This window comes from Lepus europaeus, chromosome Y (genome assembly GCF_033115175.1).
Source record: "Lepus europaeus isolate LE1 chromosome Y, mLepTim1.pri, whole genome shotgun sequence".
Classification (NCBI taxonomy): domain Eukaryota; kingdom Metazoa; phylum Chordata; class Mammalia; order Lagomorpha; family Leporidae; genus Lepus; species Lepus europaeus.
This window is the reverse complement of record NC_084851.1, coordinates 22,742,521-22,755,267: the sequence shown is the minus strand read 5'-3', so window position 1 is coordinate 22,755,267 and position 12,747 is coordinate 22,742,521. Positions and strand designations below refer to the sequence as shown.

At 38.9% G+C, this 12,747-nt stretch overlaps 1 pseudogene; it reads right to left on the bottom strand.

The window, feature by feature from the left end:
• Nucleotides 1-326: 326 nt before the first annotated feature.
• Nucleotides 327-6,313, bottom strand: LOC133754155 (heat shock protein beta-1-like; annotated as a pseudogene).
• Between the last annotated feature and the right edge of the window lie 6,434 nt (nucleotides 6,314-12,747).

Genomic DNA, 12,747 nt, shown 5'->3' with positions numbered 1-12,747 from the left:
AGAAATGTTAAAGGAAATGGACTAGTCACCTAGAGGGAGGAGGTGTTTAAACCACACAGTTGAGGCAGGTAAAATAACACACAGCTTGAATAAATCATAAAATACTATGTTTCAGTGAGATAAAGCCACTTCAAATGTGCCAGTAAATCCAACAGACTCAAATACTGAAATATTTAAATTCACAGAAGTAGACATTTTAACACACAATGCATCATAAGGAATTTTTTTGCAGCTGCTTAGATCTTTACTTATGAACAGCAGAAGCTTAACAGTACCAAAAGGGCGCACAGGGGGGTGCTGGGGGCTGGGCGATGCAGGAGGCAGCTCTACTTGGCCGCAGGCTGCTGCAACTTCCCGGCTTCTGGGCGCTGATCTGGGCGCGGGCCTCGAAGGTGACCGGGATGGCGATCTCCATGACTGCGTGGCCGGCTTGGGCAGCAGCGCTTCTACGGGGAGCGCACCCTCCGGGGATCGGGAGGAGGAGACCAGCATGGGGTCCACGCTGGGGGCAGCGTGTACTTCCGGGTGGAACAGCGGGCGAGGTAGCCGTGCTCCTGTCGCTCTTCGTGTTTGCCCGTGATCTCCACCATGCTGTCCTGGGTCTTGACCTTCAGCTCCCGGGGGTGAAGTGGTTCCTGTCCAGGGACACGCGCCAGCGGTTGGCTCTGTGCCAGATCTCCGAGACGCTACTGCTGAGCTGCTGACTGAGCAAAGGGCTGTGGGCGGGCGCGGCCATGGTGTGGGGCTCAGCGGAGGGCAGGGGCCGCAGGTAGCCTGGCCTGCCGCTGACGCCGAACCACTGAGCCCACTCCTCGGGCAGCCGCAGCAGCCCAAGGCCTGGTCGAAGAGGCCACCCTGTGTGCCCTTTTGATACTGTTAAGCTTCTGGTTTTCGCAACTAAAGTTCAAAGCAGCTACAAAAAAAAATCTTAAATATTTATAAGATATGAATCATACAGTTTATCCTCTAGATAATGGGTGACTTACTTCATTACATAAGAAACTGCAACAAATCAATGTAAAAATCTAAAAACCAAACAGAAAAAATGGACAACACTATGTATATACATCGTTTGTATGACTGTTTAAATAAAAGGACAAATATCTTTAGATTTATGAACAGGTCAATCTCACTTGCAGAAATAAAAAACCAAAAAAGTAGCAATAATCATTTTTACTTGTTATATTAGTAAATTTCCTAAAAGTCTGAAAAGATCATGTTGGCAGGGCTGACTGGAGAAACAAACCATTCTAAGCAAACCCAGCAAACTGGAGTATCCAGTTCCAAAGATCACATCTACAAAAAGCAGTATGACTTTATGCATCAGATTTATGAATGCCTATGCTCTTTAACTCAGCAATTTTAGTTCTAGTAATTTAATCTGGAGGCTTACTTCACCTATGTGAATGGGCATATATCAATGGTGTCTATTACAGCATGTATTGTTCTAAAAATAAAAGATTGGATTAAGCAGCTAGTTAAAAACTTAAACTTCTGTATGATAGACCTTGAGTTTCAAAAAAAAAATGAGGAAGCACTTCAGGCAATGATACTCTGAGGGCATGAGCACCATGTATTATAACTTTTGGAAATTTTATTGCCTTTTAATTATATAAATAAAGGAAGTACAAGCCACAATAAAATTATTACATGATACCATAGAAAAGCAAGCTTGTACATTTTAAAGAAATAGAACAAAATTTCTAGAGATGAAATATTGTCGATTAAATAGAAAATTATTGAATAGATTAAATAGGGCAGTGCACAGAGCTGAATTGGGCCAGTACAAGATGCATCTGAAGAAATTATATAGAATACACCAAAGATAAAGAGAAGAAAATATAAACAAATTGTTCAGGGACCTGAAGTAAATATCAAGAAATCTAAAGTTAATCTTATTGGAGATGCATAGGAGACACTAGGCAACAGTGGCTGAGGTGACAGCTGAGGATGATCTAGAATTGATGATGGATGTAGGATTATCACATTCAGAGAGCACAAATTAGCTCAAGTAGGATGCAAAAATATTCTACACCTAGGCACATTGTGCTGAAACCTCAGAACACCAAAAACTTAAAATTTAAGCAGTGTCAACAGTAAATAGATAGAGGACAGAAATCACCCTATATACATCAGCTGACATCACTTGGGGTCTTTCCTCTTCAAGGACTGTAGCCAGAGGACCAGAGTTGGCATCTTCACATGTTAAGGGTACAGGTCATTCCAGAATTACACACATGGAAATTAGGATTCTATAGATGAAATTTATCTTTCATATACTTATACAAAAGAAACATTGAATTGCATTGTTCAGGACAATGAAATTTGTTGTGCCATGTTCCAATGACTTAACACTTTGTTTATCTATTCTCCCTTGGTGATCTTTTGGGTTGTTTCTATTTTGAAAAAAAAATGGTAGTTTTAAGTAGTTCTACAATTATGAATAAGCTATGAACCTTCCAGTTAGGTCTTTAAGTAGACTCAGACCTCTACTTCTCTGCATACACCTAGGAGTCTCATGAAGTAAGCCTGTGTTTAATGTTACTAGAAACTGCCAAAGAGTTTTTTCTTTATGCTAATCGACTAACAATAACTGAGGATCTCTACATTTAGGAATAGGAAGGGAAATACAACACCTGCCCTGTGCATCACGCTCAGTAATGAAGCATGGGACATATGAGGCACTTCAAAGCACTTTATGGGAAAACAGAATTAAAATATCTGTTGATCTGGTGCTAACATTTCTTGAAATCTATGAATAATATTTGCATAGCATGCACTTTACATGAACTTTTTGAAAGCCTCATAAAAATGATCACTATCATAATATTTATACAATATTGCCTCAAAAACCTTTACAAAAATAATAGTATATGATACAAAGATTAGAAATTATAAAAAGTATATTATTTGCAGATTAATATACAAATAAGGTTAATATACAAAACAGTTATATGACTATACAACAAACAATCAGCTAGAAAATACAATTTAATATAATCCCACTTACAGTAACAATAAGAACTATGAGGTACCTCATAAGAAATTTATGAGAAAATCTTTTTGAAAAATATCATTACAAACCATTTCAGTAGGACATAAAAGAAGATGGAAACAAATGGAGAAATTTAGTACATTCATGGGGAAAAGATAATGCAGCAATTAATTAATCTATACTCAATAAATTTAATGTAATTCTACTTAGAATCCCACAAGGATTTCTGAAATATGTTGATAAGCTCATTAAAACTGCAAAACTAAGCAGGACACGAAGTGTAAGGACAAAGATCAAGGTCTTACAGACCACTGTTCTAGTATCATTACAGAAATTAGGGCCATGTGGTGTAGTGCAGGGTTACAGAACTCTTTCCTGAGACAGAGTAGGATGCTCGGAAAGAGCCCAGGTATATACAGGGACATGGTGCATGACAAAGAGGCTATTAAAATTTCAGTGGGGACTGAGCCAAAATATATTTTACTTGAAACTAAGCCTCTAGATATAACTTCAAAATTTTTAGGAAATATGAGGTTAACCTATCATTAATTGATAACAATAGGAAATAATAAGGCAAAACTCAATATGATACATTCTACAAAGACATAAATTTTGGCCCTTAAAATAATTAAAACAACATTTTTGTGACAGTGAGGAAAATCTGTTTGTAAATTACTGCTAGTGTTTCAGGTGTAATAATAATATTGTGTTTATATAAGAGACTTCCATATTTTTAATATGCATAATGATATACTGAGGAGTGACATGCCATGATGCTTGCAATTTATTTGCAAATAGTTCAGTAAAAAATGTACCCACACACCAATTGATACACAACAAAATGTTACAAATTACCAAATCTACATGGCTTATATGCAGAATGTCACTGAATGATATTTGATTTCTTTTTTCCTTTTTTTATTATTATTAAACTTTTTTAATGAATATAAATTTCCAAAGTACAGCTTATGGGTTACAATGGCTTCCCCCCTCCCAAAACTTCCCTGCCATCCACAACCCTCCCCTTCCCTGCTCCCTCTCCCCTTCCAATCACATCAAGATTCATTTTCAATTCTCTTTATATACAGAAGATCAGTTTAGTATAGATTAGGTAAAGATTTCAACAGCTTGTCCCCATATAGCAACACAAAGTGAAAAAATACTGTTGGAGTACTAGTTATAGATCCTACATAATATTTTTTAAATTAATTTTCTATGCCATTTCCAATTTAACACCAGGTTTTTTTTTTCATTTCCAATTATATTTATATACAGAAGTTCTAGTACTAGTGGTTGAACTCTGTAATTAACACACAATTATTTTTAGGTGTTTAAATTTTAACTGAAAAGTGATCCCTGTTAAATATAAGAGTGGGAAAAAGAGAGAGAGGAGATATACAATTTGGTACACGCTCAATCGGACTTGCCCCAAATGGTGGAGTTAGAAATGTACCAGGGGATTCCAATACAATCCCATCAAGGTGGCATGTACCAATGCCATCTCACTAGTCCAAGTGATCAATTTCAGTTCACAATTGATGGCTCTGATAGGTCTAAGAGTCAAAGGGATCACACAAACAAGACAAGTGTCTGCTAATACTAACTGATAGGATCAAAAAGGGAGAGAACGATCCAACATGGGAAGTGGGATACACAGCAGACTCATAGGATGGCAGATGTCCTAAACAACACTCTGGCCTCAGAATCAGCCCTCAAGGCATTCAGATCTGGCTGAAGAGCCCATGAGAGTATTGTAGGCATGGAAAGCCAAGATACCATGGAAAAGACAAAAAAGAAGAAGAAGAAGACCTAAATGAAAGATCTCTGTGAGTGAGATCCCAGTGGAAAGAACGGGGCCATCAAAGAAGAGGTACCTTTCTCCGAAGGGAGGAGAGAACTTCCACTTTGACTATGACCCTATCGGAATAAGATCAAAGTCAGTGAACTCTAAGGGCTTCCATAGCCCTGGCAACTCATGACCAGAATCTAGGGAGATTACTGACGCCATGAACAGGAGTGTCAAATTGTTAAGTCAACAACAGGAGGCACTGTGTACTTACACCCCATGTGGGATCCGTCCTTAATGTGTTGTCTAATGTGCAGTGATGCTATAACTAGTACTGAAACAGTATTTTTACACTTTGTGTTTCTGCGTGGATACAACTGATGAGATCTTTACTAATTATATACTGAATCGATCTTCTATATATAAAGATATTTGGTTTCTATATATTAAATTTTCATAATAAAATATTGGAAAAATAAGGGGGAAACATTATAAACTCAACAAACATTTCTGAGAAAATCAAGTGTTCTTAGAAAATTATATTCCTAGTTCACATTTTAGGAGAAAATTAAAAAAAAGTATGGGGTATCTATAGAAGAAAATATCTATATTTTCTCAGATTCAGACAATTTCTTAAGGCACACAATACAAGTCATGAGAGAAAGACGGGATTGATTATCCTAAATTTAAAAAGATGTAAGTAAAAACACCAAAAACAGATAAACAGAAAAATCAGAGTAATTAGGAGATACAACATGGAAAAATTAATATCCCAAGGAACCCATCCATGCCAGTAAAAAAAAGTAGAAAAACATACATGAGACTAACAAAAACCCTCATCTTCACAGAACAAGATCAGCATACCATAAACATATTCCAAGATACGTGATCTTGAAAATACCACCTTAAATAGGACACTCTATTACACATAGGTTGGCAAAGCATAGGAATAAATGCAAATATGGTAATAGTTTGAAGGAACTGAAATTCATATATAATTTTGGTGATCTATCTTTTCTGAAGTAAAATTTGATAGCTGTTGTAATGTTGAAAACTGGCATACTAAAACACTTAAAATTTTCCATTCTCGAAGATTCCTTTCACAACACAAATCTGTTTATTGCAATACTATTTATAACTGCAAATATTAGAAACCACTGTCAAATCAGTCAATACAGACAGAATACCTAATCTAGGTGTATTCATACAATAGGATATGACACAGCAGTAAAAACAAATTAACTTGATTTCATAGAAACATATATTTAGAAAATTTGATTCTAATAACAAAATCAACAGCTACACAGTGACTCCCAAAGAACCCTCCTTGCTGGTGTTTAGGTTTTCTAGTTCCTTCCCACATGCAAAATATTTGCCTGTCACTTCAGGATTTGATATAATAAAATGATAGCTTCTATCTTTGGTGCTCAGTTGCACCATCTCTGAGATGACTTGTTATGGGATGACCAAGTACCCTGTTTTGAAGATATCCAGGCAGTTGTGCTGATGATAACTTGATAGGGATGGGGCATTTCTGTCAGCCAGTAAGTTAGTAAATAGAAGTGACCTCTGTAGACCCAGGCCAGAGTCAACCATTCAACTATCCCAGCCACTCATCCATCCCTAACTCTCAGAAACAGTATAGGATAGCAAACAGCTGCTATGTTTTGGGGAAGACTGCTACACAGCAATAAATAACTAATACAAGTTAGTTATACCTATTTAGTAAAATTAAACATGCACAGTAATTATGAGGACATATGCCTATTTCAGAATGAAGTGTAACTCTGGGGAAGCAAATAGGTGGTGTTTTGCTTTTTTAAAATAATTATTATTTGAAAGGGAGGAAAACACATACAGAGAGAGAGAGAGAGAGAGAGAGAGAGAGAGAGAGAGAGAGAGAGTGCTTCTACACAGTTGTTCATTCCCTGAATCACAGTAATAGCTAGGGCTGGGCCAGCCTGGAGACAGGAACAGAATTTCATCAAAGTCTTCCACATCAGTGGCAATTACTGAAATAGAAAGCCATATTCTACTACTTTCCAAGGTACATCAGCAGAAAACTGGATCAAAAGCAGAGCATCTGGGGTTTGAATTGGCACTCTGATAAGGATGCTGTATTGAAAGCTGAAGCTTAACATGCTGTGCCAGAATGCCAGCGCAGGGTAAGTTATTAGTTGTTTTTTGTTTTCATGAGAAAGCTTCATTTTTGTTTTTTTGTAAAGACCAATTTACTTATGAGAAAGGGCCCTATGCTGTGGAGTAGATTAAGCCTCTGGCTGCAGCACCAACATGGGCACTAGTTCAAATCCCAGCTGCCCCTCTTCTGATCAAGCTCTCTGAATAAAGGCCTGGGAAGGCAGTGGAAGATGGCCCAAGTGTTTGGGCCTCTGCACCCAGGGGGGAGACCTGAAGAAGCTCCCGGATCCTGGATTCAGATAGGCCCAGCTCCAGCTGTTGCAGCCCTAAAAGACAAATGCCACACAATCTCAATTGTGTGTGGAATCTAAGAAAATCACAATCACAGAAAAAAGTGGTGATTGTCAGGGGATCAGAGCAAAGGAAATGGGAAAACATTTGCAGTTATGAGATAAATTAATTCAAGGTCTTAAACATAGTATTTAAAATATTCCACACAGTATTTAAAAGAATACTCTATTACATACTCACAACTTGCTAATATCGTATGTATTCTTTAAAAATGTAACAATGCAAGGTGATGGATATGTCCTGATCATTTCATCATGATTCGTGTATATGTACAAGAGAATTCCAAAAATTTTATGAAAAAATAAGATTAGAAGATAATTTAAATTTTCCATAACTTTTGAAAATCCCCTCACATATAAAACATCAGGTTTCATATCTTGAACATACACAGATTCTGTCAAGTATACTTAAGAATCTTGAAAACATTAAAACAATCAAAAAAGAAATGGGCTCCTATATGAAAACATAAATTCAAAAGAACAGTAAACTAGACATATCTTTGGGATTGGAAAGGCTTTATTTGGAACAAAATTTTTAAAACACTCATAAATTTAAGTAGCCAAAATCTCTATTTTGAAAGTGTTAATACAGACGACAGCCTGTCAAGGGAGCCTATAAGTACTAAGATGATACCCCAGTGTCAAATTACAGTTCCTCCTGCCTCTCTAAAATCTGGATGAAAACCCAGAGTCAAACAATACTTCTGTTTTTATCTTACCTAATCTGTGTTACTACGTTACTGGAAACAGAAAAGAGACCCCTCTAGGAACAGCTAAGCAAAGAGGTCAGCATCCTGGACAAAACCCTGCTGCCTACGTATTTAGAAAACTGGATGGAATCAAGTCCTCACAGGGAAGGAAGGAGAAACCAAGGCCCGCATTAGGACAGCTCCAGGCCCGTATGAACCCAATACATGGAACCCACAGTCTCCCTAGTGACAGCTCAGGCCCCACTGCACACCTGGGGAGACGCGGGGCTGCCGCTACACAGCTGCCCAGGGATTGCTCCAGGGATGGGAAGTCGCTGCGAGCAGGGAAGGCCCAGGGTGCCGGGGGTCTCCGGCGCCAGTCTCCCCCAACCCGGGGTCAGAAGGGACCAAGGAAAGTGCTGCACCTGTGGCAGTATGGTGCCCACAGATCCCAGAGATGACATCTGGGCAGCCCGCGTCCTCCTGGCCCTGCAGCAGCTCCAGTGGCTCCGCTTCCCCCCGGGACACCCAGGCCCACACACTCACCGTGTGGTGGTGGTCAGCTTCCTGGGTGTCCAGCGTCGCTGCCCTGCAGCCCCTCGCCATCAGTGAAGGTGGAAAGCAGTGGATTTTGATTGGCTTGGGAGCCTCGCGGCAGTGGCGCCCTCTCCTAGGACCTAGTGCTCCCGCAGTACTGTAGGACAGACGACTATGACGTCAAGACTCCTGGATGTCACCTCTCTGATTGGACAGTTTGCATGACACGTCACAAATGACGCAGCCAATCAGCATCCTCCACAGCTGGGACGCCCTGAGCTCAGGTTGTGTGGAAGGAAACAGCAGGAGTGGAGTCCTGGGTCAGGTGGGAAACTGCCACTCCTGTGCCCTCCTCCCTGCTGCAGGAGGGCCTCTCACATCCCTGCTGCAGGAGGGCCTCTCACCTCCCTGCTGCCACTGCTGGTGTCCCTCTGTGTCCCCCTGTCCTCCCTGCTGGATTCTTTCTGGAGCTTCCGGTAACCTGCTTCAGGTGAGCTAGAATGTTGTCTGTTGGCTTATGGGCCTTTCTTCTCCCTCGTATTTTTCTCTCATTTTTCTGTTTGGTCGTTTGTGTTACTTTTTAAATATTGATTTAAAATGCTTAAAGATATTGCATTTAATCCCTTTTTTTTTCCTTTTCTTCTGTCAGTATTTGTTTTCTACTCTGCCTGTTGATCCTGCGTATTGTCTATTTGTTTCTTGTTTGTCCTTGGTGATCTATTGGATTTTATATATTATCCTTTCCAGCAATCTGATAAATTTATTCAGCAGTTGTATTTGTTTTTAGATTTTATGGACAATCTATTTTAATATCTCCAATATATCGACCATATATTGCTTAGAAATTAATCTTTGTTTTTGTCCCCCACCCCCCCCCCCCCCGACTACTTTCCTGGTAAGAAGTTGGAGATAGTGGAGGAAGCATGTTCTAAGTTACTTCCAGGAAAAAATGTTTCAGTGATCCTGTATTAATTGTGTTGTTTGTTGTAGGATCTTATAAAGAATCTTGATTAGCAAGGAAACCATTGCTTTACTGCTAGAAGGTTTTCTTTTTAACTAGATGTTGAATTATTAAAATAATTTTCAATATTTCATCTAAATGATCATGCAATTTTCTTAAATTTATTAGCTATCTGGAAAATTTACATGGCTTGTTTACCGAAGTTAACAGCTCTTGAAATTTTATTATATCTCACTTGTTATTAATTATGTTTTCATACGTGATTTCCTTTATTAAACTAATACTTCATTTGTATTTCAAGTTTCTGGTCAACTTGCATCCTCATCAATGTTATGCTGGCTTTCCAAAAGAAATTTTAAAATAATCTCTGCTTATTTCCATTACGGATATGTGTGGGAAATGTAGATGTGTTTATTTCTTTCTTAAATATTTGGAATATTTTGTAATTCTGGATTTGAAATTTTTCTTCTATAACTTTTTTATTCGTTGGTTGTTAGTTTTCAAGTTGTGATTCAACTTGTTTGTTCTAAGTAGGAGTTTTCCTATTTCATGTTTAATTTCTGTCGTTGGGAATTTGGTTTTCAATATTTAATGAATTTTGACTTCTATTCAAATATTACTCCTAAGACTATCACACATTTCTTCTAGCATCTTGAGAAGGATAATTTATCTATAAAGAATTATTTTTAATTCTTAAAATTTGATATTAATGTTACTTTTCCATTTGTATTGATAATTACTTTACTTCTATGTTAATTTTGTTAACATTTAAAAAATATATCCTGATTTGTGGTACTCAAAACCATATCATTTATATTTGTTATTATCATTTTGAATGCCTTTCTTCTATTTACTTTCAATTTCCTTTTTCTTTTTAATTCTTGATTAGGAAGCTACAATGATTGATTTTTACTTTTTTATTCTAACATTCATATAAGGTTATAAATTTCCTCTAAGCATTGATTTATTTGCAGCCAATTTATTCCCTCATAAATTCCCAATCCCTATATGCGCAAAGCCTGGCCACCTCCCAGTGTCACCATTCATATGTGACTGTAGCCATCACACGCTACATGTATCTCCATTCTTTTTTTTTTCATGACTTTTTTTTGTCTTTTTTTTTTAACATTTATTTAATGAATATAAATTTCCAGTGTACAGCTTATGGATTACAATGGCTTCCCCCTCCCATAACTTCCCTCCCACCCACAACCCTCCCCTCTCCCGCTCCCTCTCCCTTTCCATTTGCATCAAGATTCATTTTCAATTCTCTTTATATACAGAAGATCAATTTAGTATAAAGATTTCAACAGTTTGCTCCCACATAGAAACAAAAAGTGAAACATACTGGCCTGGGAGAGAGCTGGCCAGGTAAAGGCAGGTGGCATCTCTAACAAGAAATTTACAGTTCTGCCTGCAATGTTGCTGACCCTACTTGACCATCCCCTCAGCTGCAGTGGTCACTTTGGAAGTTGGGCTGAGTGAAGGGCTTTTCAGCTTAGAGCCAATAAGATCTGTGGCTCTGACCTGGGCATCCTTCGACTCCAGGGCAGGTCCATTTCCAGTGATCCTACTCTTGGTAGAGCTGCCAGGGCTCTTCACAAGCTGACTTCTGCTGAAGCCCAGGCTTACCACATTGAAAGCCACTGCAGTGGACTGGCCTGTTGGGTCTCCTTGAGGGCAGATCACTGTACAGATCAGCCATGAATAGGCCTGCCACACATTGCTTCTGATGCCTAGCTTTCTTTTCCTCCTGGTTTGTGTTAGAGCAGACCATAGGATGCAAGTCAAGGGAGTGCCCAAGTCCCATCTCTAATCTTCAGTGGCCTGAACTACAAGTAGTCTGCTGTGAGTTAAAGTGTTGGGTAAACAGATGTGTGCCTAGTACACAAAAGTGCTCACACCTGAACATGCAGAGACAGATTGTGTATTGTACACAAACAATCCAAACAAGCACATGTGCATTCCTGGATGTGTGCCAGATACCTGTAAGGTGCTCACACAGAGACACAGCTGCATGCAAAAATTTACACCAGGCACACAAGAGGTGCTCATACCTGCACATGGGCCTGCATGAATGTGTGTCTGGCATACAAACATTCCCACACCTGAACATGCACACATAGATATGCACCTGTTACAAAAAGATGTTCACAGAAGCACATGTGTTTGTATGGCTATGTGTCTGGTACTCAGAAGGAGTTCATATTCATGTACACACATAAGTACCCAAGGATTGGAATAGGCAGTGGTTATGTTGGGTACTCAGGTATGCAACTCAGACAGGGTGTTCAAATAGGCACCAGGTAGAGGTAAACTATCAAAAAAGATGTCAGAACAATTTGGCACACAGCAGGTACTAATAAAAGTTGTCCCCCTTCAGCCTGAAGAAAGTGTGTGACCTACAAGGTGAACAAGCCACATTTGTTTCAGAAAACATTTTCTGGAGCAAATGACCCACAGAAGGAGCACTTTACAGGCCTCTAAGCTCTGGATTTTGCCTTTATCATCTATACTTTTGCAGAGGACTTACTGCCACTGCATTTTTTTTAGCATAGGAGCCCATCACCTTTACACAACTCATGGAAAACACAGATCCAGACACAGGACACAGAAAATTTAAGGGACACCTGAAAAAACTAAGACAGAAGATTTTGTTTGTTTTCCTACCTGGACATCCTGCAAAAATAGGCTTGGTCTCAGGTAAGAACTGTAATATTATGGCTAAGGATAGTAGAAGTAACTCCCAGTTCCTGAGTGTTACAGATATCTTATGAAGATTTATTCATTTATTTGGAAGGAAGAGTTACATACAGAGAGGGAGACACCACACACACACACACACACACACAGAGAGAGGAAGAGAGAGATCTTTGTCCACTGGTTTGCACCACAGATGACTGTAATGTCTGGCACTGAGCCAGGCAGAAGCCACAAGCTAGGATCTACTTCTGGGTCTCCCACATGAGTAGCAAGTCCCCAAACACTTGAGTAATTACCCACTGCTTTTCCCAGGCCATTAGCTGGGAACTGGACAGGAATTGGAGCAGTAATGATGTGAACTGGTGCCCAAATTGGATGCCAGCCTTTCAGATGGGAGCTTTAGCTGCTATGCCACAACAGCACCCCCCAATGACAGGTTTTTATCTGCTTGTTTTGTGCAAGTTTTCCTTATTTAACTATAAGGAAATTATTTCTTTCATTCTCACATGATGTAGCAATTAAAAAATACAGGAAACACTGGGAAATTTTAGTTTCAGATAAATGATTAATGCCTTTTATTGTATTCT